This window comes from Castor canadensis, chromosome 7 (genome assembly GCF_047511655.1).
Source record: "Castor canadensis chromosome 7, mCasCan1.hap1v2, whole genome shotgun sequence".
In the NCBI taxonomy this organism is placed as follows: Eukaryota; Metazoa; Chordata; class Mammalia; order Rodentia; family Castoridae; genus Castor; species Castor canadensis.
In genome coordinates, this window is record NC_133392.1 from 136,940,444 (window position 1) to 136,968,443 (window position 28,000).

The following is a 28,000-nucleotide window of genomic DNA, read 5'->3' on the forward strand; positions in this document are numbered from 1 at the left end:
AGCGCGGCCCGCCTGGCTCGTACCTACCGTCAGCGGGTTAAGAACCATGACCCTGGATAGGAAGGGAAGCGCAAGAAGGGAGGGGGAGAGGTTTTATGCCTTTAAGGTTCCGGTTGTTGAAGTCATCTCGAGCAGCCAGCCAAGTTGAGGTCCCTAAAGGATAGTGCAGCCTCGGAGTGACTCAGAGGTCATGCAGGGCGGTTACCTTCCCGGATTTGACATTGCTCTACCAATTACTAGTTGTAAGTGATTTGACAACTTCTGTAAATCCGATTCTTCCTCCTCGAAATGGTGATAGTTATAGTGACCACCATATAGACTTGTGACTGTTAGGCAGTGTTAGCAAGGTGTCAGGTGGAATGTAAATTCCCAATAAATATCCGCAGAAATAGAGACTTCTGCCTTTTTGGGGAGCTTTGAGTATATTAAAATGAAAAGCCCCCCAAAATGTTTATATTTAATAAATTGATCATTTCAGTATCTAGAAAATTATAGAATCAAAGAATTGTGATAGTTTTAATGTCACAATAGGATTAGAAAAATATAGATAGGGTTAAATAACATTGCAGTCTCGTTTTTCTGCCACTTTGTGTGTGTGTGTGTGTGTGTGTGTGTGTGTGTTGATACTGGAGTTTGAACAGGGCCTTGAACCATGCTCTAGCTGCAGTCCAGTCTTTTTGACCATAATTTTTTTTCCTTAATGTGTGGGGGATTGAAAGACTTACTTCTTAAGGATATGTTATGAAAAGTGTAATATTGAGGACTGTACAATGCCATGGGGTCCCATCACCCCCTCTCCTCTGCAGTGCAGAAATGAAAAAGTGTAAATTTGAGGCCCTTTGTGAAGGTGAGGTCCAGGCCAAAAGGGCTTCTGAAATCTGCTGCTATGGTATCAAAATATTCTTTGTGTAGTTAAACTCAATTCAGACTCTCTCCTCCATTTTTTGTATCTGTCTTTGCTCTAAGTCATTCTCTTTGCAGTCATTTTGCAAGCACTTTGGATTCCAGGAAAGACACACTAATATCTTCTTAACAAGGGGCAGAAACTACCCCCAACAGTAGACCTACCTCAGATGAACCATCTGCCAGTTGACAATGAATCCAGATAACAATTGGGGAACCTCTTCCAGAACAAGGGCTGATATAATGACCAACCAGACCACACTTGTGACTAAACTATTTTAACTATTCATACCATTTGTCCTCTGCCCCTAGCTCTTTTGTCTATTTTAAACCTATAACTCATGTCTGTACCCTAAGGATGGCTGAAGATTGGCTGAGTGCTTATTCTGCCTCTTCCCAAGGCACGTCCCTAACCATGTAATAAATCTTTCTCTGTCTTCACCGTGCCTCTTCCATGTTTTTTTTTTTTTTGGCGGTTCTGGGGCTTGAACTCAGGGCCTACACCTTGAGCCACTCCAGCAGTCCTTTTTTTTTTCTGATAGGTTGAGATAGAATCTTGCGGACTTATAGACTGGCTTCAAACCACAATCCTCTTGATCTCTGCCTCCTGAGTAGCTAGGATTACTGGCATGAGTCACTATGGGTGCCTGCTCTTCCATGTTTTTGGTTGGTTTGTTTTGGTAGTACTGGGGCTTGAACTCAGGGCTTCACAGTTGGTAGGCAGGTGCTCTACCACTTGAGCCACTCCAGCAGCCTGATCTTTATTTAGCATTTAGGGGTGGGTGGCGGGACCTGGCATGTGGAATCCCAGGAGTTTGGGCTTTGGGTCCCAAACTCCAGTTTTAGGAGCACATTTTCAAGATTTTCTGTGTTCTTCTGGATTGCAATCCTAATCAGCCCCAAATTAATGTAATTTTCTTTCTTCTCAAGTAGCATGACTTTAATCTTGTTTGAAGCCTTTCTAATATTCATAATAATCTATTTAGACTGTTTGAATTAAAAGTGATCTCACTAAAATGATCTCTAATGTAGCTATTTTACCAAAAGGAAAGTTAAGAACTGAAGGAAAATAGGAAATTTGCTCCAAGCCACAAAGTGACTCAATGGCTGGGATTAGACTAGAACCCAGAAATGAGTCCTGGCACAGTAGACTTCCAAGGGCAAGTGATGTCATTATTGCTGACATCCTAGAAAGGTGAAAAATGGGAGGATTCATGATCTCATAAGAACTGTAAATGTGTAATAATTTTGAGATGTGTGATATTTCAACTATACTGAAACCTGAAAATTTGGTCTAAAATTTCAGGCAGTAGATATACTACACAAGTTGCCAATGGCAGAAGCCTCAACATTTTATAGTAACTGAGAGATTAAGTCCTAAATTAAAGGACTGGAGAAGAGTTCTGGAAGATAGGGGGCTCAGTTCACTTCTTTTCAATCCTATTTTCCATATGTCAGCTAGAGAAAAATAAAACTGACGGTCTAATGATAGAGGGAAGGAATTTAAGAAGCTAATAAGAAGTTGGAGTCTGGAGGCATTACCCAACCTTGGGAATATGTGTTTGGGAATGTGTAGCATGAAATGAGTTGCAACTTTTGTTAAGGAGCCTGCAGGCACTAGAAACCCAAGAGGAAATGAAGTTCATAGGTTAGGTTCAAGAGTGCGGAAATCTGGCCAGATGTGGTGGCACACACCTGAAGTCCTACCACTCAGGTAGGAACCCATTTCCAGCTGATAAGGAAACTTAAACTGAGAGGGGTAAATCACCATATAATGAGGAAGTGGGTTAAAAGCTGTATGTGTTAGAAAGCACATATCACAGGGAGAACTTCCTGCTTCTAAAATTTGATCAGTCCCAAGAGAGGCATATTTTAAATAACCCAGTAGGAAATCTAGGCAATGCGTGGGAGAAAAATGCACATCCCATAGTACTCAGGCATTGAGGAATTGGGGGAGGGACTTGCACACTAGACAATATAATGCTTGTTGTAATTATTTGTCCAGGTTGGCCTCAAACTTTGATCTTCCCAATTTCAGCCTCCTAAGTAGGCAGGATTACAGACAAAAGCCACTGGCACCCAGCTGGTATTTGTTTTCTTGATGATAGCCATAATAAATCCGGTATGATGGAATGTCAATGTAGTTTTGATTTTTGTTTTTTTGAAGGCTAAGGATAAGTTTGAAAAGTTACTCATTTGTCCATTTATTGATTGGATTATTTGTTCTTTTGATGTTTAATTTTTTTGAGTTCTTTATATATTAGGGATATTAATCCCTTATCAGAGGAATATCTGGCAAAAATTTTCTTCCATTCTATAGGATATCTCTTTACTCTTCTGCTGTGTGGAAGCTTTTCAGAATTTTGTTTTGTTTTTTTGTGGGACTGAGGTTTGAACTCAGAGGTTCATGCTTATGAAGCAGGCACACTGCCACTTCAGCCACACCTCCAGTCCACTTTGCTCTGGTTATTTTTGAGCTGGGATCTTATGAAATATTTGCTTAAACTGGCCTCTAGCCAAAATCCTCCTGGTCTCAGCCTCTCAAATTGCTGGGATTACAAGTGTGAGTCACTGGTGCCCAGCCCCAGTTTGATACAATGCCATTTGTTAATTCTTGGTCCTATTCCCTGAGCTACTGGAGTCCTATTCAGAAGTCCTTCCCTATGGCTGTATCTTGAAATGTTTCTCCTGTTTTACTCTAGTAGGTTCAAAGTTTCCGGTATTATATTAAAGTCTTTGATCTATTTTGAGTTGATTTTTGTACAAGATGAGAGGTAAGGATCTAATTTCAGTCTTCTACATGTAAATACCCAACTTTCCCAGCAACACTTGTTAAAGAATCTGTACTTCTCCAGACTATGTTTTTGATGCGTTTATCAAGAATCAGATGACAGTACCTACGTAGCCTTATTTCTGAATATTCTACCCATTCCACTGGTCTATGCATCTGTTTTTGTGCCACTGCTATGTTGTTCTTGTTCCTATGGCTCTATAATAGAGTTTAAAGTCAGATATTGTGATTCTTCTAGCATCGCTCTTTTTTTTCTCAGTATTGCTTTGGTTATTTGAGGTCTTTTGTTTTTCTACATAAATTTTAGGATTGTTTTTTGTATTTCTGTGAAGAATGTAATTGGAATTTTGAGGGTGACTGTGAATTTATATATTGCTTTTGGTAGTATGGCCATTTTCACAATATTTATTCTGCAAATAGTTCGCGAGACCCTATCTTGAAAACACCCATCACAAAAATAGAGCTGGTGGAGTGGCTCACGGTGAAGGCCCTGAGTTAAAACCCCAGTAACATTAAAAAAAAAAAGATACAAATCTTATATTTCTAGTTTCTTCAGGGATTTTATCATGAATGGAAGTTGGATTTTTGTCAAAGGCTTTTCCTGCATCTATTGAGATGATCATGTGATTCTTACCCTTGTTTTTGTTTATATGCTGTATTAGATTTATCAGTTTGTGTATGTTGAACAATCTTTGCATTCCTAGAATGAAACCAACTTGATCATTATATTTAACCTTTTAATGCATCATTTAATTCAGATTGCAAGTATTTTATTAAGGATTTCTGCATCTACATTCATTAAGGAAATTGGCCTGTAGTTTTCCTTTTTTGTTGTGTCTTTATCTAGTTTTGGTATCAGGATAATACTGAGTTCATAGGATGAGTATGGAAGAATACCTTCCTTTTTTTTATTACAGAATAGTTTGAAAGGATTAATATTAGTTCTTCTTTAAAGGTCTGGAAGAATTCAGAATTGAATCCTCCTGGTTTTTTTGTTTAACTATTTCAATGATATTGCTATTTATTGACCTGTTTCAGTTATTTGTATCTTCTTGGTTCAATCTTGGTAAGACATATGTTTCTAGGAATTTGCCCATTTTTCCAATTTATTGGAACATGAGTTCTCAAAATATTCACTGATGATCCTCTGGATTTCAGTGATATGTGTTTTATAATATCCTCTTTTTCATTTAATTTTATTAATTTGGGTCTTTCCTTTCTTTCTTTTGGTTAGTTTGGCTAAGGTTTTATTTATCCTGTTTATGCCTTCAAAGAACCAACTCTTTGTTTTATTTATTCTTCATATTGGTTTTTTTGACTCCATTTCAATCATTCATGTCCTGATTATTATTTCTTTCCATCTACTAATTTGGGTTATTCTTGCTTTTCTAAGACTTTGAGGTGCCTCATTATTATTATTATAATTGTGTGTGGTACTGGGGAATAAACCCAGGACCTTGTGCATACTAGGCAAGCACTCTATCACTTGAACCATGCCTCCTGCCCCCATGGTGCATCATTAGGTTGTTTATTTGAGACTGCTCTGATTTTTTAATGTAGGCACTCATAGCTATAAACTTCCCTCTTAGAACCAATTTCATTGTATCTCTTAAGGTCTGATATGTTCTGTTTTCATTTTCATTTACTTCTAGGAACTTTTTAATTTCCTCCTTTATTTCTTCAATGACCCACTGATAATTCATGTGTTTGAATATTTCCTCTAATTTCTCTTGATGTTGATTTCTAGTTTTCTTAAACTGTGGTCTGCTAAAGCATAGGAAGTTATTTCAGTTTTTTTGTATTTGTTAAGACTTGCTTTATTTCCTAAAATATTATCTATTTTGGAGAATATTCCATGGACTGATGATAAGAATGTTTATTCTGCATCTGTTGGGCAGAATATTCTGTAGAATATCTGTTAAGTTCATTTGCTCTGAAGTATCATTTAATTCTGAAGTATTTTTTTGTTGGGACTGGGATTTGAACTCAGAGCTTTGTGCTTGGAATGTAGGCATTTTACTGGTTGAGCAATACTGTCAGCCCAATTCTGAAATTTCTTGATTTTTTTGGGGGGGTTGCTTTATCTATTGATGACAATGGGGTATTGAAGTCACACATTATTATTGTGTTGGGTTTCTATTTGTGCATTTTTTTAAGGTGGTACTGGGGTTTGAACTCAGGGCTTAATGCTTGCTAGACAAGCACTCTACCACTTGAGCCATTCTGCCAGCCCTTTTTTGTACTGGATATTTTTGAGACAGGGTCTCATGAACTATTTTCCTTGGCTGGATTTGAACCATGATCCTCCTGATCTCTGTTTCTTGAGTAGCTAGGATTATAAGCATGGGCCATTGCATCCAGCCTATCTGTGCTTTTTATGTCCAGTTGTATTTGTTTTATGATATTACATGCACCAATGTTTGGTGCATATATGTTAACAATAGTTATATCCTCTTGACAGATTGTTCTCTTTATTAATATGAAGTGACCTTCTTTGTCTCTTCTGACTAACTTGGGTTTGAACACAGCTTTGTCAGATATGAGTACAGATATTTCTACTTGATTTTGGGCTGCTTAATTTACTTGGTGGTACTGGGGTTTGAACTCAGGGCTTCATGCTTGCTAGGCAGGCTGTCTACCACTTGTGCCACTCTGCCAGCCCTTGCTCCAGTTATTTTGAAGATGAGGGTCTCTTGAAATGTTTGTTTAGGCTGGCCTTGAATTGCCATCCTCCCAATCTCAGCTTCCCAAGTAGCTAGGATTACAGATGTGAGCTTGGTACCCAGCTTGGTGTGTCTTTCAATTGAGGTTTTAATTAACTTATTCAACTTTTTCAGATCCAGGGTTTAAATTAGATTTTTTTTTTTTAGGATTTCTTTATCTTAATAAATTTCTGTTGTCTTCCTTATTTTATCCAGCCATTTATTTGTATTATCCTTGAATTCATTCAGATGTTTACTCATGTCCTCTTTAATTTCCCTGGTCATTCTTATAATTATCCTTTTGAATTCTTTGAAATTTCAACCACTTCACTATCATTAGAGACCATCGTTGCAGAATTGTTAACTTTTGGAGGAGTCATGTTGCCTTGTTTTTCATATTTCTTGTGCTTCTGTACTGGGATTTGTGCATCTGAGGCCAAGTCGTTGGTTGGAGGTTTTAATTACTGTATTATTTCAGTTGAAGTATTTTCAATGTATAGGCAGAACTGGATAATGGCAGGGTTGTGGTGCAGTTTCTCACCATGACTGGTGGTGTATTTGAATATTTGCCCATGCACTCAGGACACTGGGCCCAATCCCCAGTACCATTCAGAAGAAAAGTTACTGGAATCTCTTGAGGTTCCTAGTGTATAGGTTGATCTTTTTTTTTTTTCTTTTATTATTCATATGTGCATACAAGGCTTGGGTCATTTCTCCCCCCTGCCGCCACCCCCTCCCTTACCACCCACTCTGCCCCCACTCTCTCCCCCCCACCTCCTCAATACCCAGCAGAAACTATTTTGCCCTTATCTCTAATTTTGTTGTAGAGAGAGTATAAGCAATAATAGGAAGGAACAAGGGTTTTTGCTGGTTGAGATAAGGATAGCTATAGACAGGGCATTGACTCACATTGATTTCCTGTGCGTGTGTGTTACCTTCTAGGTTAATTCTTTTTGATCTAACCTTTTCTAGGTTGATCTTGTATATGAGTTGATGGTGGGGCCAGTCATGGGTCATTTGTCATCTTCAGGGGTGCTTTCACTTCAGAAGCTTTCCTTCTTTGTGTACTGGGAAGCACTTGAAGGGTGAGAACTGAGGGAGTCTGGCACTCTGCCTGTTGGTCTCAGCACTTTTAGATCCCTTCCTGCAGTTAACTACCCTGTGGGAGGGAAGAGGCTGGTTAAACAGAGGGATCCATGGGAACTGGGCTCAGAGCTCTCAGTCCCACCCAGCAGCAAACCACATGCAGCAGGGAGACATGTCCCAGAGGACAAGCAATCCCCAACCTTGGGCTTAGAGCTCTGTTTCTGCTGTCATTCTTAGGCAATGGGGCTTGCACTGGCCACAGAGGGCAGGGACACTGATCACCATGCCCTTCACTGATGGCCTGAGCTCCCTGTTGCCTAAACTTCTCAGCAGGTCTACATCAGACTCTCTTCCTTTTCACAACCATCTCTTATGGCTGTCTCTCAACCAGATACTGTGGCAATTTGTCCCCAGGCTCTTTGAGCTGTAATTGTTTTTTGTTTTCAGATCCCTAGAGCATCTTAGTCTCAAACAATAGGCCCCCTCTCAGGATGGCACCTGGTTATAGCTCTCTGAGATATGGGGAGTGACAAAACATCTTTCTTCTTCAATGCTAGCTTGCCACACAGGAGGAGTCACTTTCAAACCAAATCCCCACACTGGATTTAAAGCCTGAAGGAAGTGTGAGTTTATCCTGCAGATAAGTTTTCCAGTCTGTTGTCACCAGGTTTGCCTGGTTTCTTTGTGGTTGTGGCTTCAGCCTTTCCTCATTGGAAACTAGGATTAGAGCTGTCGACTGTTTCCTACCATTTTCTGTGTTGTGTTTATGTTTCTCTGTGCTTTCCAGCCATTCTGTCACTTCTTTTGTGATTTCCTATGCCTTTTCTCTCTGTCTCCTCATTTATGGAGTAACATCAGGAAACTTCTAATCTGCCATCTTGTGGAGTAAATTCTAACTAGATTCTGTTGACTTCTATTAAAAAATTTTCCCTTCATACTGCTTGTTTGGGGTTTATTTCTTTCTTCTCCTTCTAATTTCTTTTCTTTCTATTTTTTGGTGGTACTCAGGTGTGAACTCGAGGCCTCATGCTTGCTAGGCTGGCACTATACCACTTGAGCCCACTCTACCAGTCCTGTTGTGTGTTAGTTATCTTCTTTCTTTCTTTTTTTCTTTTTTTGGTGGTACTGGGGCTTGAACAGGGCCTCACCCTTACTAGGCAGGTACTCTACCACTGAGCCATTCCACCAGCCCTGATTTGTTTTGGATATTTTCAAGATAGGGTCTTGTGAACTGTTTGCCTGGACTGGCTTTGAACCTTGATCCTCCTGATCTCTGATCCTCCTGATCTCTGCCCCCTGAGTAGCTAGGATTACAGGTGTGAGCCACTGGTGCCTGTCTCCTAATTTCTTAAAGAAATTAGAAAAAAGTTATTGTTTTGAGATAATTCTTTTACCGGAACTATTTAGTGCTATAAATTTCCCCTTAAGTACGCTTTGGTGCATCTCACAAATTTTGGTAAATTGCATCTTTTTTGTCCAATTAAAATATTTTATAGCTTCTCCTGAGTATTATTTAATTCATAGTCAGTATATTATTTAGAAGCTTTAAAAGTACATTGTTTAATTTTGAAGTGTTTATAGGTTTCCTATTATTTTTCTGTTTCTAATTTCTAATTTATTTCCTTTGTGTTCAGAGAAAGTATTTATTATTTCAATCCCTTTACATTTGCTATGGTTTGTCTGATGACCCAGGACACTGTCTATTTTGGTAAATATATATTCTACTGTCGGGGGGATTTCCCTATAAATGTAATTTAGATCCAGTTGTTTGATGATTTTTTTTCTGCAATATCCTTGCTTATTTTCTTCCTCCTTTGGGTTATTGTTTTTTTCCTGTTTATTGTTTTTATCAACTACTGAGACAGAGGCATTGAAGTTTCCATTTGTAAATGCTGATTTGTCTATTTCTCCTTTCAATTCTGTCAGTTTTCCCTTTCTTGCTATCTAGCACATGCTGGCCTCAAACTTGCAACCCTCCTTTCTCAGTTTCCTGAGTGCTGGGATTGTAGAAATGTGCCACCATACTCAGGGTGAACATTATGTGTTTTGAAGCTCAGTTAATTGTTAGGTGTAATGTTATGTCTTCTTGATGAACTGACCCTTTTATCATTTTGTATTTATTATCCTTATTATTCTCTAAGGTAATTTTCTTAGGTCTGAAGTCTATTTTATTAGATGTTAATATATTTACTTCAGTTGTATTTGGATGTATTTACATGGTATATCTTTTCTACTCTTTTACGGATTTTACTGCTTCAAGGAAGGTGTAGAAATTTTACCACCACATAAGTTCCTTTATCCTCTTCCTACCTTTTGTATTATAGTTATCTTATATATTAGAATTGAAAGTCTCAGCTGGGCACCAGTGGCTCACACCTGTAATCCTAGCTATTCAGGAAGCAGAGATCAGGAGAATCGAAATTCAAAGCCAGCCTGGGCAAATAGTTCGAGAGACCCTATCTCAAAAAACCCTTCAGAAAAATAGGGCTGGTGGAGTGCCTCAAGATGAAGGCCCTGAGTTCAAACCCCAGTACCAAAACCCCCCAAAAATTAAAAAAAAAAAAAAAGAAAATCTCACTCACTGTTTGCTTGGGCTGACTTCAAATGGTGATCCTCCTGATCTCTGCCTCCTGAGTAGCTAAGATTACAGGTGTGAGCCACCAGTACGCAGCTCTGATACTGCAAATCTTTGTCTCTTACAGCAACTATCTTCTATTATCCAGGATAATAATTGGCATGAAGTTCTCACTGAATACATTTTTTTTCTTGGTTATACTGAGGTTTGAACTCAGGGTCTTGTGTTTTGTAAGACAGATGTTTGAATGCATGCTACCACTTGAGTCACACCTCTAGCCTTTTTTTGGCTTTACATATTTTTTGAATGGAATCCTGCTTTCATGTCTGGGCAGGCTTGGATCATGATCCTCCATATATCTACACTTCCTGCATAAGCTGGGATGACAGGCATGTACTATTGTGACTAGCTTTTATTAGTTGAAATGGGGTCTCTCAAACTTCTTGCACAGGCTGGCCTTGAACTAGATCTTCCCAATCGCTGCCTTCTAAGTAGCTAGGATTACAGGTGTCAACTACCATGCCCAGCTAATAAAATGTTTGTTTAAAGAATGGATGGGTAAAGTGACTTTTTTTTTGCCTTGGGATGTCATATTTTTTTCTTTCTTTTTCTTTTTTTTTTTTTTTTTTTGGTGGCACTGGGGTTTGAACTCAGGGTTGCATGCTTGTAGGCAGGTGCTGTTATTACTTGAGCCACTCTGCCTGCTATTTTTGTCTTTCATTGTTACTGTCTCTGAGCTATGAATCCAAACGACCAAGTGCTGAATAAATTCACCTTGAAACTGGCTGTTTTTTCAGTTAATATAAAATCTTGTAGTGATACAGTATTTGGTTTTGCTTCCTAATCTTTCCAAGGAAGACTTAGGGTCACTTAATCAGGGATGAATTACTTGGCAACATCTAAAATAAGAACTCTCACAATTTTTAGGATTAAGGGTTAAGTATGGTGTATTGTTTTCTTGCTAGCTCATCTTTCCTTTTTTTTTTTTGGTGGGACTGGGGTTTGAACTCAGGGCTTTGTGCTTGCCAAGCAAGTACTGTACCACATCAGCCATGCCTCCAGTCCATTTTCTTCTAGTTATTTTGGAGATGGGGTCTCTAACTACTTGCTCAGGCTGGTCTCGAACCTCAATTCTCCTGATCTCAGCCTCCCAAGTACCTAGGATGACAGGCCTGAGTCACTGGCACCTGGCCTCATCTTTCCACTGTAAAGATTAACATACAGCAATACAATCTTTGGAGTCAGACAGCCTATGTGTAAATCTGGCTTTGTCATTTACTAGCTGAATAACCTTGGACATTAATCTGCATGAACTTCTGTTTCTTCATGTTTAATAGTACTTTCTTTGGCATTGCTGAGAAAAATAATGTAAGGAAAACTTATCTGCCATAAAATAAGTGCCAAATAAATGTGAGTAATTATTATTTAACAAACAGCTGTTGAGTGTTTATGTGCCACTCTACTAGATGGTGAGGATTTTTTTTTTAAAGCACCAAAACAGATACAATTCGTACCTTTATGGAGCTCATAAGGGGAGGAGTGATTTGGACATGTAAATAGGCATTGTTAACATGAGGCTCTGAGAGTGAAAAATACAGTAAGCAAGTGCCACTTATTCTGGACTTGGAGGTTAAGAAAGGTTTGTGGGGGAAAATTACATAAAAATTGAGTAGGACTGCACTGAGTGAAGGTAAGGAGGAAGAATATCCTAGAACACCATGTTCAGAAGCAAGAAAGTGCTGGAAGCATTTGAGGAAATGAAATAAATTTAGCAGGAATCCTATCCTGCAAGCACGTACTAGCAAGAATTGAGGCTGGAGGTAGATAGGGTCACATTATTCTGAGCCTTATAAACCAGATTAGGAAGTGGAGAGTGTAGTGTGAAGACACAGAAGAGCTTTAATCAAATCCCAGCACTCAATAGACTGAGGCAGGAGAACTTTAAGTTCAAGGCCTGTCTGGGCTATATGAAACCCTGTCTCAAAACAACCAACCAAACAAACAAAAGAGCTTCCATCTAGCTATCCTATTGTAGATAAGAGTGGACAGGGCAAAATAACTTGGGTAAGGAGACCACTTCTGAAGACTAACTCAGAGACTGTTGTCATAATCCAAATCAGTGATGATGATGGCCTGCACCTGGAGTGTGGGGAGCCGACAGGTATATTGAATAAGCTGCGTGTTTGAGTTTGGCACAGCCCCAAACCGAAGGGAATAAGTACAGTTATGCACAGTAAATTTGCACATTTGATTGGCACAGCCTCAGCTGCAGAAGTGGGCAAGATGCAGTACAGCTGTTTTTTCTTTTGATGTTTATGTTTGGAGAGAAGCTGTCACAGGCTCCTCCTGTTCCCAAGGATCACAGCGTCATGCCCCCTCCCCCGAGAAATGCCTCTCCACCTTGTGTAGCTATTGTATATAATAAACTCACTGGAAGTGGCAGGTGCTGGTGTGTCTCCATCGAGCACACAAGCCTACCTGGCCCCAGCTTTATGCATGTTTTGTCTACTGTCTGTTGTCTTTCCTACATCTCCTGTCGCCCTCTGTTAGGTTTGTAGGACAAGATTATGCGGGATGAGACACTGGAGGATGGAATGGGATGGAGAAAAACAAACTGAGTAGAAAAATATTTTAGGGGAAGAATCACCATGGATACATGTGGGAGATGAAAGAGTTAAGCATGATGATCAGAAAGCCTGGTTGGATGGTCATGTCAACCTAAAACAACAGCAGAGAGAGCGACTTTCAAAATGAGTGAGTTTATTTGGGAATGAGTGGGGTATTATAATTCAGAATGTGTCTGCTGTGGAAGATTTTAGGCATATCTGAGGAAGTTAGGGTAAGGGGAAGTTTTTGAAGGCAAAAATGAGAAGTTTACAAAAGTGTCCTGAATTGAAGTTCATGTGTCATAAAGGGTCAGGGCCAGAGCTGGTGATTACTTATGCAACACCATTTGTTGCTGGGGAGATGGCTTCACAGAAGCAACTTATTTAGAATGTTTTGGGCTATCAGAAAGTTCTTGTAAGTTTCCATCACAGGCATCTATACATATGCATAAAGACCTTCTGAAGAACTATCACAATTATTCTTGTAAGCACAGGCATGTGAGGTACTCCCCTTTATGGTCTCCTAACCATTTTGTTAGGGTTTGTCTTAAGTGACTTCATTTTGACTTTAACAAATTTCACAGTAGTATCATTCCATGAGTTAAGGGACACTGTAGGAGGAGCGGTTGAGGGGTTGGGTAACTGGAGCAAATAACAGGTTCAATTTTAGATATGTTGAGTTTGAGGGTCTGTGGAATACTCAAAGGAAATATTTCATAGGTAGTTGGACAAACAGTTCAGAAGAAATACCTGGGGAGGAGTTACAGCTTTGTGAGTGAGCACACAGAATTGATTACAGCCACAGAAGTGGGTCAGTAGTGTACCCTCATTGCAGATAAAGTAAGACGGAAAGAAAGCCAAAGAGAGAAAACTATAGGAACATTGACAAAGTATGAATATAGATATGGGAACATAAAGACAGACTAACAAGAAATGGCCAAAGTGCTTTGTAGTCCAGGAAGTCCTTGAACTCTTGATCTTTCTGCTTCAGTCTCTTGAGTTCTGGGATTACAGGGATGCACCACCATGCCTGGCTGATCATGACTTTTTACATTAAAGCAGCAATGGGGAACATGGGAGATAGAGACTTGCTTCAGATCCTATTATTTATTTATTTATATATTTTTTCTTTCCTATTTTTTTTTGTGGAAGTACTATGGTTTGAACTCAGAGCCTCACGCTTGCTAGGCAGGTGCTCTACCACTTGAGACACTCCACTAGCCCTGCCTCACATCCTAAGGTAGGTGGTATAGGAGGTTGAGTGTCCTCCACTTGAATGAGATGTGGTGAATTAGCTATCACTAGAAATAAACAGTTAGGAGATGGCAGAGGAAGAAGTTGAAATGAAAAATGGATAGAAACTGGATTCCTACAATGTTAGGATCCAAATTCTAACTCTATCACTTATTATCTTGCAGAATCTGAGGTATCTCCTTAATGTCTCTGAACTTCATTTCCCTAATTTGCTTCTAATCATCATTTATGGTAATATAGCGCTCTGGATTATCTATTATAGAGTGAGGAAAGGATCTCTTCCCACTTTTGTGTCACAGTCTATTAGAGGGATCCCAAGGTAGTGTTAATATGTCAGAAAGTTTAGTGAAACTTTTAAATTGTTTCCTCTCCCTCACTATTTCTCTGTCTTCTTCCTTTCTCTAGACTTAGCCATGACTCCATTTAAGCCAAGGCTAAATCTAAGTGACAGATATTGTACTCTCTTTTGTCTCTCTTCCTGTCTTTGAGGCTTGATAATGACTAGGCAGGTCCTACTGCTTTATTTTCCCCTTAGCATCAGTTTTCTCCCAGAAGGCCCTTGGCAAACAGCTTTTCTGGCTGTCCTACCACTTAGGTCAGCCTGGGGGATATGTCTAGATTCTAACCATGAGGACATGGTTTCTCTTCATTGTGAAAAATGCTGGGAACTGGAACTGACGTGAAGTTTCATGACATCTGGTTATGAACATCTAGTCATTTACATAGTGTTCTATAGTGTACCACATTCTGCATCTAATGGGTGCATAGCACACATTATTTTCCTCCTTTCCTAACCATCCTAGGGTCTTAGCCTCCCAAGAAGCTAGGATTAACTTCTCTCTCTGTGTTCCCAGAACATTCCTTCTGAAATATTCACCACACAGTAGACTAATGGTCTGTTTGGCTGTCTTTCCTCTCAGTAAGTGCATGTGTCATGGTCTCCAAAATTCTTTCAACCAATCTCTCATTCCAGTTCCACAGTTATTGCTTCTCTTTTTCCAAAGGATAGAAAAAGCACATGCCTACTTTGTGCTTTATGACTCAATATTGTTTTATGGATTTTTTCACATTCAGGAGGTTTTTGTGCCTAGAGAGGAATATAGCTATTTGTTTATTGCTTAATGCTCAATTTACTAAAGTCATATTTCTAATAACAACATTGAAATACACTTGATTAACTTAACTCCTTAAACAATTTAAACTGTAATTACAAAACTAATATATCTGATACCTTTGAAAACTTCAAATGCCTTAGATATCAGCAAAAGATGTACAAATATAAAAATTATAAAATAACTACATTTATATTTAAACCTAGTCAATGCTATGAAGTAAATATTTATGCATTATTTTTGTCCTGTTTTATATCTTTAAAATTACACTTTTATTTACTTTGATAGCTTCTTAAATATTAATTTGATTACTTCTTGAGATTTCAGAAATCTTAACAAATTCAGTAGAAAAAGGAATATAATTTTAAACCAGCTGAAGTTACATAATCTGTGATAATAAGTAATTCTTTCTTTCTTTTTCCTTTTTTTTTTTTTGGTGATACTGGGGTTTGAACTCAGGGCTTCACACTTGCCAGGCAGATGCTCTACCACCTTGAGCTTCTCCGCCAGCCCTTTTCCTTTTTCTTTTTGTGTGGGACCAGGGTTTGAACCTAGGACTTCGTGCTTGCAAAGCAGGTACTTTACTGCTTAAGCCACACCTCCAGTCCATTTTGCTCTGGTTATTTTGGATATGGGGTCTTGTGAACTATTTGCCTGAACTGGCCTCAAACCACATCTTCCTGATCTTAATCTCCCAAGAAGCTAGGATTACAGGCATGAGCCCACTGGTGCCTGGCAAATAATTCTTTTTTTTTTTTTTTTTTTGTGTTTTGTAGAGTGTTATTTGGGTTTGAACTTTTTTTTTTTCTCATTTTTCTTTTATTATTCATATGTGCATACAAGGCTTGGTTTATTTCTCCCCCCTGGCAAATAATTCTTGATTGGGATAATAGGGCTTTGTTTTACTTTTCAAGGTAATTTAGATCAATTAAACTTATTTCTTATTAGTTTTATGTTTTAAATCACAGGACTTATAAATTCTCATCTTTCTTATGATTTTTAATTTTTGAAACTTAGTGTCTAACTCAGAAAACCCTTTGATTTGCATGCCCAGCAGTTCCTAGTCAAACTATTCTACCATTATTAACATTGGTCTGCTTAAAACCCTATGATTCACCCTTCTCATTCTTAGAACAGTCTGTTGAACTCTGTTTTTTACTGGTTTATTGGTAATCTGGTGCTGATTAACTTCTGGAATTCTTCCTGGTCATGATGATTTTATGAAAGTACTGATGCTGATGGGTCTTTCCTATTCCCGGTACTTAACAAGGATGCTTGTAAGCCAGGCACAGTGGCTCAAACACATAAGCCTAGCTACTTGGGAGGCTGAGTTCTGGAGGATTGCAGTTTGAGGTCAGTATGGGTCAAAAAAAAAAGTTTGTGAAACTCCATCTCCATCAATAACTGGGCGCAGTGGTGCACACCTGTCATCCTAGCTATGGTGGGAAGCATAAAATAGAAAGATTGCTGTCCTGGCCTAAGCAATAAGGGAGACCTTATCTCCAAAATAACTAGAGCAAAAAGGGCTTGAGGTGTGGCTCAAGCAGTAGAGAACCAGCCTAGCAAGTGTGAGGCCTTGAGTTTAAATCCCAGTACTGCCAGGAAAAAAAAAAAAAGGATACTTGTGGCTAATTAATTTTTGTTCATTTTTGCCCATTTGCTCAGCCAAATATATAACACATAAATAATGAATATATGTAAATTATATGTATATACGTTTAAATCAGCATACCATTTACAAAAGGTATGTATACATACAAAGATACATGTAAGAGTCTTTATTCCCATTTCCTGCATGAGGAGGAGGAAATGTTTCTCCTTTTCCCATTTCTCCCCACTATTATCCTGTTGTACTAAGTTCTTTACTAATAAACTTTACTATTATTTTTACTACATTTTTGCATCTTGCAACTTGAATTCTTCTCTTGCCTGATACAAGAACTGAGGTATTTACCAGCACTAAACTTTCTGATAACAGTTTTGGTGCCGTTAATTCAGATGCAATATGTCTGTTTCACAAGAGGATAAGAGCCATCCTTACTCTGTCTGTTTGGGTTGAGGATATGGCCGTTGGCTCCACTTTCAAGTACTTTTCCAACTATCTGGATTCTGATTGCTTTCTCTTGCTCACCCAGTGTTATTTATGGACGACTCAGCTATGCCCAACCTGCTTTGGGCTTTTTTTCTTCCAGGTGCTTTCTCTGTCATTACTACCAGGTTACTAAGTGCTGATTGCTTCCTTTTTCTGCCTGGAGCTCACTCGGATTTCTAGCCTACTTTTTCCTACTTCCAGGCTTTATTTTCCCTTTTATGGACCCCTTCCTCGCTCTGCCCCTATTGCTCCAATCTTTTGAATGGGACTGGGCTTCTTCCTTTCAGACCACCACCTCAAAGAAAACTTTTTCCAAGTCTGGTTTTCTCCCATTATTTCAATTTCAAATGATTGAGTGAAAGCCCAATGAGTCACTAAATCTAGGGTCCCAAAAGGGTTGGGAAGGGAATTTGGGCTAGATGCCAGTCCATTGTCCACTCACTAGTGGACACTCACTAGTTAGGGGACAAAATTGTTATTTTAGGAATCCACTGGTGCAGGGTAGGCTGAGGGCTGGAGAAGGTGGCTAGTCCTGTCAACCTTGACCCTCCCTGACTTGGGTATAGTCACTCACACATTTATGGGTTGTTTGGGGGCCAGATGTCAGGAAATAAGGGATGTCTTGTCTTTCCTAGGCTACACTCTGAACACACAGGAGACAGGAAAACATAAAGGGACCCCCTTTTTCCTTGTCTTTTAGATGGGTAACAAACTTCCAACAGTGTGCAATCCATTGGAGTGCATCCTGAGAAACTAGGATTCCTGTGACCTTTAGACACTGAAGTAGAAATGCCCAAATACAAACTGGTGGATGGGGAAGCCTGGCCCTCTGAGGAAAAGTCTTTTGCTCTCCTCAGACATTTTTTTTTCCTTTTTGTGATGCTGGTTAAAGTCCAGGCAGATTCATAAGTCTTTCATTCATCTTATTTTGCTCCCCAGGTTATCCTTTAGTTTGGGAGAGCCCCTTAAATTGGTTCTACTCTCTTTGGCTTCTGAGGGGCTCAAACAAAAGAAAAATTTCCATTTATCTGTCCTGTGTTTGGTGTTTGTTTTGTGCATGTATGTTGTATGTAACATGACTTTATATTCCATCTAAATGCCTTTTGGAAAAAAAATGTGCTCATGCCACCACCATGACAGGGTCACCAAACTTCCTCCAATGGCCCAGGTCCACGGTGGCCATGTTTACCTTTTTTTTTTTCTTTTATTCAAACAGTGGCCATCTTTACCTTGATGCTGAGATGGTAGACACATGGTCTTGCCAACTTGTTACCACCTAGGGAGGACTGTGACTAAACCTATGTCTAAATGGTCTAAGAGTACTCTAAATGTATGAATGTGTGTATTAGTTTATCAAGCACTGGGGAAAATTTCTTTTGCCCATGGAATTTCAGAAAACAGCTAATTGATTACTATGGTTGATTTTCAGGGTTTCTTTTTCTTTTTCTTTTCTTCATTTTCATGCATGCCTAGTCTTGGCATACCTAATTTAAAACTTTGTGTGTGTGTGTGTGTGTGTGTGTGTGTGTGTAAGCAGCTGTAGGATGGGTCTTAAGTTACTATTATAAAACTAATATGTAAAAACTATTGTCACTCAAAATTCAATCAGATTTAACTAAAATGCAGGCACTCAGAAACTGACTCTCAGGTGTAGACTGAAGAAAAAAGTGGCCATTTTAAATCTCAGTGGCAGCCTGCAGAAATGATCTTGAAATTTGGATTCTTTGGAATAAAAGACCTTAACTTGGATCATTTTGCTATAAATATAAGTTGGGATTTTATTTGCTTTTATAATATATGAATCTATTAACAAATGTACTTTCTGTAAGTTGTCAGGAAAGCAATTTAAATACCTTTCTATTTTTTCATAAAAATATAAGGGTACTAAGAGTCTTATTTTATTAGAAAAGAAACAATTTTGTCTAATTTTAAGATACAAATTAAAAAGAGACAGAGAAATCAGCAAGTAAGAAATATATGGAAAGCTGTTGAATATGTTTTTTGAAACAAAAAATTAAAGAAAAGTACTTTTAGATGAAAAACAATTTTGTAAGGGAAACTTTGTTCTAAAAAATTGTTCCAAAATGAAAAGGCAGGATAGCACAAAGACCAGAAGGCTCAGAAAAAGTTGCAAAAGGTATGAGAAGGTTTTAATTATATAAAAGATGAAGATTAGCCAGGTGCTGGTGGCTCACACCTATAATCCTAGCTATTCACAAGGCAGAGATCAGGAGGATTGTGGTTTGAAGCCAGCCCTGGACAAATAGTTTGTGAGACCCTATCTCAAAAAAGAAACCATCACAAAAAAGGGCTGGTACTGTATAGCTATCCTTATCTCAACCAGCAAAAACCCTTGTCCCTTCCTATTATTGCTTATACTCTCTCTACAACAAAATTAGAAATAAGGGCAAAATAGTTTCTGCTGGGTATTGAGGTGGGGGGAGAGGGAGGGGGCGAAGTGGGTGGTAAGGGAGGGGGTGGGGGCAGGGGGGAGAAATGAACCAAGCCTTGTATGCACATACGAATAATAAAAGAAAAATGAAAAAAAAAAAAAAGGGCTGGTAGAGTTGCTAAAGTAGTAAGAGTGCCTGTCTATCAAGTGTGAGGCCCTGAGTTCAAACTTCAGTACTGCGAAAAAAAAAAAAGATGAGTTTATATAAAGTTTATGTTTGTGTGATTAAGTTGGTTGTATTTAAGAATTATCTACGGATTTTCTAAAAGATTTAATACATTGATATAAAACTAACACCAAATTCCCTATGTCTATAACAATGAAGTTATCTTAAAAATGTTGTTTTTAAGTGGCTTTAAAACAGAGATTTTTACTTTAAAAAAGTGGATTTATAAAAGAGATTTTTATTTTATCAAACTAATATTTGTGTTCTCTTTTGTCATGGTTTAAATTACCGGGGAAATGGTCTAAACCAAATACAGTTCTTTTAAGTGTCTATTTTTCAAATGACCACCTCATAATTGCAGTTAAAGAGGTATTATAGTTAATGTCTGTGACTAAAGACACACACACACACACACACGTGGCTACATTTCTAAACTTTATGTAAATATAGTACAAATGTTCACAGAATTAAAAATGTGTAAGTTTAGTACATAAAATGACCAACTGCACTGCACCTAAATCTCCTACACATAAAAATGGTCAATAGTCTGTTATTTGCAGACTATGCCATTTAGGTGGGAGAGGCCTGCCATTTGGGATTCCTGCTGTTTGAAACCTGGACTACATCTATTTGTCTTAATTGGGTAAACATTGTTATATATATGAGATGTAATTGAGCATTAAAGAGAGGGCCTATTAGGGGTCATTGACATTGCCCACCTAAATGGTGGGAAATATAGGGTTTGACTTTTGTTAGTACTGTGTACCTGTCATCTTACCCAGCCAAAGATTCAAGGTTTTACTCCAAGAGTAACAACTAAATTCACATATGTGTGTGATACGTGTAAAATGATGATGCTATTGAACTATTGCTGCCTCCTTTGTATGTTAAATGTATTTGCATTTTCCAAGTAAACCTTCTAAAATGCAATGCTTAAAAAAATGATGGTGCCCTCCAAATTAAAACTGTTAATGATGGTAGCCATTCACAGGTTTGTGTACAGGTATTTCCAGTTGTAAGAAGGAGAGCTTAATGGTTCTGATGTAATGCTGTCAATTATAATTATCCTAAAATGTTACATGCAGTGGAAATAACTAGACTGCTGTCAATTACTAAAGATTTAAAAATTCAAACAAAAAAAACCCCAAAGACACATACAACTCATTATTACATGTATCATATTGCATCTATTGTGTAAAAATTGTTTTTCTTTAGTTTTCTTTTTAAAGTATTGGTATGAATGCATATTTTTATAAATTTGACTTAATCTAATTTAATTATGATGTTTTAAAATAAAACTATTACTACTTGATCTGTGGATGCATCTTTAAGCTTTGGCTCTTACCCTCTCATCCTTGAAACATCCTTTCTTTCTTGCTACAACAAAAGGTTCCAATCTCATACTGATCATTTTTCCTGCACCATGCAATTAGCTACTCTGTAAAAGAGTTCGAGATTCTTTTGGTAGATAAAATTACTAAAGACCAAATTTAGGTCTTAAGGATGTGTATGAGAGTAAATGCTGAACAAAAATGTTAGTATGGCTTACAATCAAGAACCTAAACTCAAATAAGAAACTGAGGCCTTAAATGGTAAGTGATTTGTCATAGGGCACAAGTCATAAGTAACAGATTTAGGACTATAAACCTGGCCTTCTATCTCTTATTTCAGTGTTCTTTCCATGACATGACTGAGAATTTAAAGGAGTCCCCAAAATTAACATTTCTCTTCCCTGTCTACTTCTTAATCAATTGAGAAATGAGGCCTGGGAAATGCAAATAAAGGCTATGAATCACCTTTATGACTGAAAAGGTTAGGTAGGCTACAGGTATTGCCTCCTCATGTGGCAGATGCCCTGTGATACTGAAGGCAGAGAAGAGCAAAGGAAACTAGTGTTCCTGTTGATAACTTGCCTCCAAGTAGAAAGAGAAGAGGAAGAGGCTGGACTGTATGTACTGAGCTTCTTCTTCCAAATGGTCATTTAGAAAAGTCACTATCTAACTGTGGAAAAATCAGAAGGTGGACAGAAGTCAGGACTGGAGTGCCAAAGCTTCACCTGGTCTTTTCATATCCTTGAAGCCCTTATTTCCTATGAGCATGTGCTTAGGATGAGCAAGACTCTGAGTCTGATGTCCACAAAAGAGAGATAGAGAGAGAGAGAGAGAGAGAGAGAGAACATCATGATAGTTTTGGTTGCTAGAAATACTTTTATTTTGGTGGTACTGGGGTTTGAACTCAGGGCTTTATACCTGCTAGGAAGACGCACTACCACTTCAGCCACATCCCAGTCCTTTTTTGCTATAGTTATTTTTTGGATAGGGACTTGTCCAGGTTGGCCTTGTCCAGGGCCAACCTCAGATTGTGATCCTCCTACCTATGCCTCCTGTGTAGCTATGATTACAGATGTGTACCACCACACCTGGCTTGCTGATTGAGATAAGGGCTAAATTTTTTTTTTGGCCTGGGCTGGCCTTAAAGCCACGATCCCCCAATTTTTACCTCCCAAGTAGGAGGTAAAATATATATATATATATATATTATGGTATTGGGGTTTGAACTTAGGGCCTCACACTTGCTAGGCAGATGCCCTACCACGTGAGCTATCCCACCAGCCCCAAATGCTTTATTTTTCTTGATACATCACTGCATTGAGCATTGGAACAAAGTCCCCTAATAGTCTACACACCACAAATAAATGTTGTTAACAGTTTAGTGTGTGCTTCCTTATAAGCATGCTGAGGATTAAAGAATTAATTCATGTGAAGCACAGCATGGAGTCTGGTATAGTAGGCACTCTCTTGCTTCCTTCTTTTCTTCCTGCTTAGCACCCCAGAGCCTTCTCTAGTCTGAAAAATCTATGACTAGTATTGAGTTAGGCTGATGTAACCATAATGTCCAAGGTATGCCCTGGCCTCTGGGAATACTGACAGACTTAGGCCTAACAGGACTGTCAGAAAGCAGGCATCAGGATGCCAAGCCCATAGAGGGGTCCATGAGACAGTACCCGCTCAGCCAGACCAGGCTCTTGGCCTTTTCTGCTCTCTGGCTCAGGCGTCTGGTCCCCTTGAGAGGTCTAGAGTTTATGATTGCCTCCAGAGTTAGCACACTGTCCTATAAGGTCTCTGCAAGAAACAGGACAAGGACAAGGACTTTCAGCTGCAGGGCCTGTCCTCTTCTTCTGGGCTTCTCCCACAGGGGAGTCAAACACAGGGCTAGGTCCCATGGGATGCCTCAAAAGCTCATTGGTTGGCTGACTACTGGGCTTATATGGTAGTAACTCCTATCCCTCAGCTCTGCCAGAAACTCCGTCTGACCCTGCCCCAGCCTCAGGATGGCTAAGTCCCTGCTCTCCTCTTTGGATTTCTGGACTTAGCAGGATAAAAGAGAGCAGAGAGTTGGGGACAGACTTTGAGTTCCCTCTTCCCGACTTTGTCTTCTGACTCAATTCAGGTATCTTCCTTCCTCTAGGAATTTTTCCTAAAAGCCACTTCTGTACTCCGGGCCAACTTAATCACTCCCTCACTCCTTTATTTCTTTATTCTTTTTTTTTTTTGTGGTGCTGGAGTCTGAACTTAGAGCCTGTGCCTTGAGCCACTCCACCAGCCCTTTTTTGTGATGGGTTTTTTTGAGATAGGGTCTCATGAACTATTTGCCCGGGTTGGCTTGGAACCTCAATCTTCCTGATCTCTGCCTCCTGAGTAGCTAGGATTACAGATGTGAGCCACAGCACCCGGCCCCTCCTTTAGTCTTATTAATAGTTTTTTTTTTTTTCATGTCTGTCCTCCCACTAGGGCATGAACTTTAAAGGACAAGATATAACTCATCCATCTATGTCTTTGGTGCCCATACCAGTTCTGATTCAACAATACACATTGATTTTAGGCTCAGTGATCAAGGAAAGGAAGGGTTATACCCAAGAGCTGAATTATAGAAGTAGGAATGAGGGCAGGAGAAAGAGAAGGGAAATACCTTTTGGTAGTCTGGCAAGGGTTGGTAATCAGTAACATCCTGACAGGAGAGTTGTCCAATGTGGAAGAAGCTGCCAGGGAGAAGTTAATACCTTGTACTGAAAATGTGCAGACCAAGAATGCAGACATTTTTTCCTTTTCTTTTCTTTTTTCTCCTTCTTCTCTTTCTTCTTTTGACATTGCAGACTCTTCTTGGAACACTGCAGCAAGGATCCAAGCACTATGAAGCCCCAGGCAATGTAACCTCTATGGTATCTTCTAACCATGATGTCTAAGATTGTGGGAGAACTTGAGACTGGTCCCAGACAGGCACAACATTCAGAAAGCTGCCAATACATCGTGTTGCCTTCTGGGTTGCCTGGAGGACACACAAAATAACATCAAGATCTAATCAACCTCCACTCCTTTTCTTTCCTTGTATGTGTAAATGCATGTTTACAGCAATTTAAATCACATAAAACTTACATAAACATCTGGTTATATATACATGTTGCAGTGACTATATATGGCTGTTGAATGATCCTTTATTGTAATATTTTTCTTTGAACTTTCTAAGTAGCTGGTCATTCCATTGCACCAGTTATTTTGTTTTTGCTTTTGTGATGCTGGGAATAGAACCCAGGGCCTAACACATGCTAGGCAAATTCTCTACCACTGAGCTATGCCCTCAGCTAGGTTGCACTACCATAAATATTATCTATTATGTCACACATGCGGCAGCAATCAACACTGCAGCCCACAGGCTAAGTGGAGCTCTGGATCATTTTTCATGGTTCCAGAGTTCTCTGGCTAAATATTGGTGTTGCACCTGTTGGTCAATATTGACAACCTCACTAAAAGTGGTATTTCTGCTGGGTGCCTGTGGGTTATGCCTGTAATCCTAGCTACTCAGGAGATAGCTACTCATGAGGACCAAAGTTTGAAGCCAGCCTAGGCAAATAGTTCATGAGACCCTATCTCAAAAAAATTCAAAACAAATCAGGTCTGAGGAGTGGCTCATGTGGTAGGGTGCCTATCTAGCAAGTGTGAGGCCCTGAGTTCAAGCTCCAGTACGATCAAAAAGAGTAGTATTTCTACTATATTGAATGTTTTTCTGTTTCCTTCTGTCTCTTGTTGACTTCTTAGGGGATTTGATGGTCAGGTTAGAGATCTTTTTTTGAGGTAGATCCAGAGGCTTAATTTTGGGGCCAAGGTAGATATAGCACTGACTTCCCACTAGTACACCTCAGGTATGTGACTTTGATCTCACTAGATCAAACTTAAGTCACATGATAGAGGCAGCTGCTGTTGGATGAACCTGGATGCAGCACAACAGAAGCTTTGGCTTCCTCTGAGTTAAAACTCAATTGTAATTAATTCTGCACAGATAAACTTATTAAAGAAAAACTTATTCAAGAAAAAAAACACCCAAATTTATATACATCCCTAATTATTGCCCCCAGGCTCAATGAACTATGGAGTTGCTGCCCCTTGGAATTGGCCAGGCAGACTTGAAAGGAGAGTAAGAGGAGAAGGCTCAATCTGCCTGTGATGGATGGAATTAATCTATCAAGCTGGAAAAATTAAATAATTAAATTCTTAATCACCCCTAAGCCACAAGGCCAATATAGCTGATGGAAGAAGAGGGCTCTAAGGCTCAGACCAATAACATAAAGAAGAAAAAGATTTAAGAAGAGAGGCACAGGCAGGGCCCTTTAGACCAGGGAGGAAACAGGAGGCAGACAGATGGACATGCTTTTTCCAACTGGAAATGGATCGGTTTTGGAAAGAAAGCCATCCCACCATTGACTAAATAGGATGACAGGAGGGTCTGGATGCTCTTCTACCCCTCCATGGGATGCGTCCTGGGAGGGGATGGGCCTGTTGTACTAGACTCAGAGTCCCGGAATCTTAACTTTCATCAGGTATAGGATCAATCCCCAGTCACGAATGACCTGTTTTCTGGTGTGAGACAGACTTGAATGCAAGACTTGACCCCTTTATATAGATCTTTCTGCTTCCATCAGAAACTGAAACAGTGAAAAGTATCTGGGAGTAGAACTAACTTCACATTAAAAATGTCTTTGTAGCCAGGTGCCAGTGGCTTGCGCCTGTAATCCTAGCTACTCACGAGGCAGAGATCAGGAGAATTGCAGTTTGAAGTTAGTCTGGGCAAAGATCCTACCTCAAAAACACCCATCACAAAAAAGGGCTGGTGGAGTGGCTCAAAGTGTAGGCCCTGAGTTCAAAATCTAGTACTGCCAAAAAAAAAAAAAAAAAGCTTTGTAAAGGGTGGGAGGCATGACTCAAGGGGTACAGTGCAGGCCTAGAAAGTGTGAAGCCCCAAGTCTAAATTGCAGTACTGAAAAAAAGCCCAAGATCCAAAATGTCTTTTTCCTAAAACTCAACTAAGATAATATTAAAAGAATAAAAACACACCTGGATACTGGTGGCTCATGCTTATAATCTTAGCTACTTGTGAGGCTGAGATTTGGAGGATTGTGGTTCAAGGCCAGCACAGGCAAAGAGTTCTGGAGACTTCATCTTCAAAATTCTAGAGCAAAATGGGCTGGAGATGTGGCTCAAGTGGTAAAGTGCCTGCTGTGTAAGCATGAAGTCCTGAGTTCAAACCTCAGTCCCACAATAATAACAGTAATAATAATAATAGTAATAATAAATAAAAATAAAGTAAGTCAAAAAATTTAAAAAGAACAAAAACATATTACAAAAGGGCAAAAAGAATGAGAAAGGAAATGTTAAGGAATAGAAGAGCTCAACCCATTTTTGAAGACTGGAAACTTATAGAAGGAGGAGCTACCTGCATAAGTTGGGTGCCCATAGAAAGGAGGCAATCTATATCACAGGACTCCAGCAAGGCTCAGGATGCAGAAGCAGCAGATGCTGGGTGGTGCTATAGGGATGAAAATACAGAAATTGGTAGAAACTCTCAAATTGGAACAGTTAGATCTCCCATTACTTTCCCAGTACCCATTACAGCCAGTTAACTCTCCATCTTCTGAGACATTCATTTTGGAGAAATTGAACCAGAGAAGCTACAGGTTTGGGGATATCTGGAACAACAAAGAGTAGAGAAAGTGAGTGGGAATGAATATAAGAAATGAAAATGGTGAAAGTCTGCAAACAGAATGATGGGACTTACAGCCTCTTCCCTCATGTTGCTCCCAGACCACAGGTTAGAAGGCAAGAAGTTAAATTCTTTGCTGGAGAAACTGAATGATCCTAGAGAGGGCCATCTGGAGATCCCTCAATAAAAATCCAGTGTACCCCTCCTCTCCATGTGTTTCAATAAAAAAAATGAATAGGACACCAAGGATTCCCTTATACTTGAGGAAATGTTTAAGGTGAAAAGAAGAAACCAAAACTGAGAAGAGAAAAACAAAAATTGGGAAACAGAAGATAATGACTAAAAATATACCAGCTGTAATTAATATTCCCAAGTAGTTAAAAGAATTTATTATAGTTAAAAATAGGAACCAGGGCTGGGAGAGTGGCTCAAGTGGTAGAGCAAGTTCAAGGTCCTGAGTTCCACCCCTAGTACTGCAAACAAAACAAAAACCCCAACAAAATTAACTAAAACATTAAGAAACGGTGCTATGAAAAAGGAATTATTATATAATAATAAAGACATTAGAAGTCTGTATTTTAAAGATTCAATAGAAATTTGGGAAATAAAGTTGAGAAATCACTGGAAAGCTATGCCATGAAAGCTGAGTCTTCTCTTCCAGAGGACAGAAATAAAGAATGCTTAATTAAGAAGAAAGACATTCCTATCAAAGCATCAGCTAAAAAGAAAAAAAAAAATCCCAGCTAGCTTGGCCAAAATGGATAGGTTGATTCTAAAATTCATATGGAAATGTGAGGGACCCAATATTGCCAAAATAATTTTGAAAAAGAACAAAGTTGGAGAATTCACACTTCCTGATTTCAAAGCTACAGTGATCAAGACAACATGGTACTGGCATTTTAAAGAGAGACATGTGGATCAATGGAATAGAATTTAGAGTTCCAGAATAAACACACTCATTTACAATCAATTCATTTTGACAAGGATGTCAAAATATTTTAGTGGAGGAAAGGAAAGCATAGTCTTTTCAACAAATGATGATGCAAGTGGATATCCACATGCAAAAGAATAAGGACTGGTGGAGTGGCTCAAGTGGTAGAGTGCCTGGCTAGTTCAAGCCCTGGTGCCACCAAAAAAAAAAAAAAATGAAGTTGGACCCCTACCTCACACCACATACAAAAATTAAATCAAAACGTGTCAAAGAGTATAAATAAACATGAAATAAAACT

At 39.0% G+C, this 28,000-nt stretch overlaps 1 protein-coding gene across 2 annotated transcripts in view; it reads left to right on the forward strand.

The window, feature by feature from the left end:
• Nucleotides 1-5: 5 nt before the first annotated feature.
• The window catches only part of Zmym6 (zinc finger MYM-type containing 6), an 81,570-nt gene continuing 53,575 nt past the window's right edge, over nucleotides 6-28,000 (forward strand). For both annotated transcript variants that reach the window (XM_074080607.1, XM_074080613.1), the window contains exon 1: nucleotides 6-242. The gene's annotated coding sequence lies outside the window, so the exon portion shown is untranslated. The remainder of the gene's footprint in view (nucleotides 243-28,000) is intronic.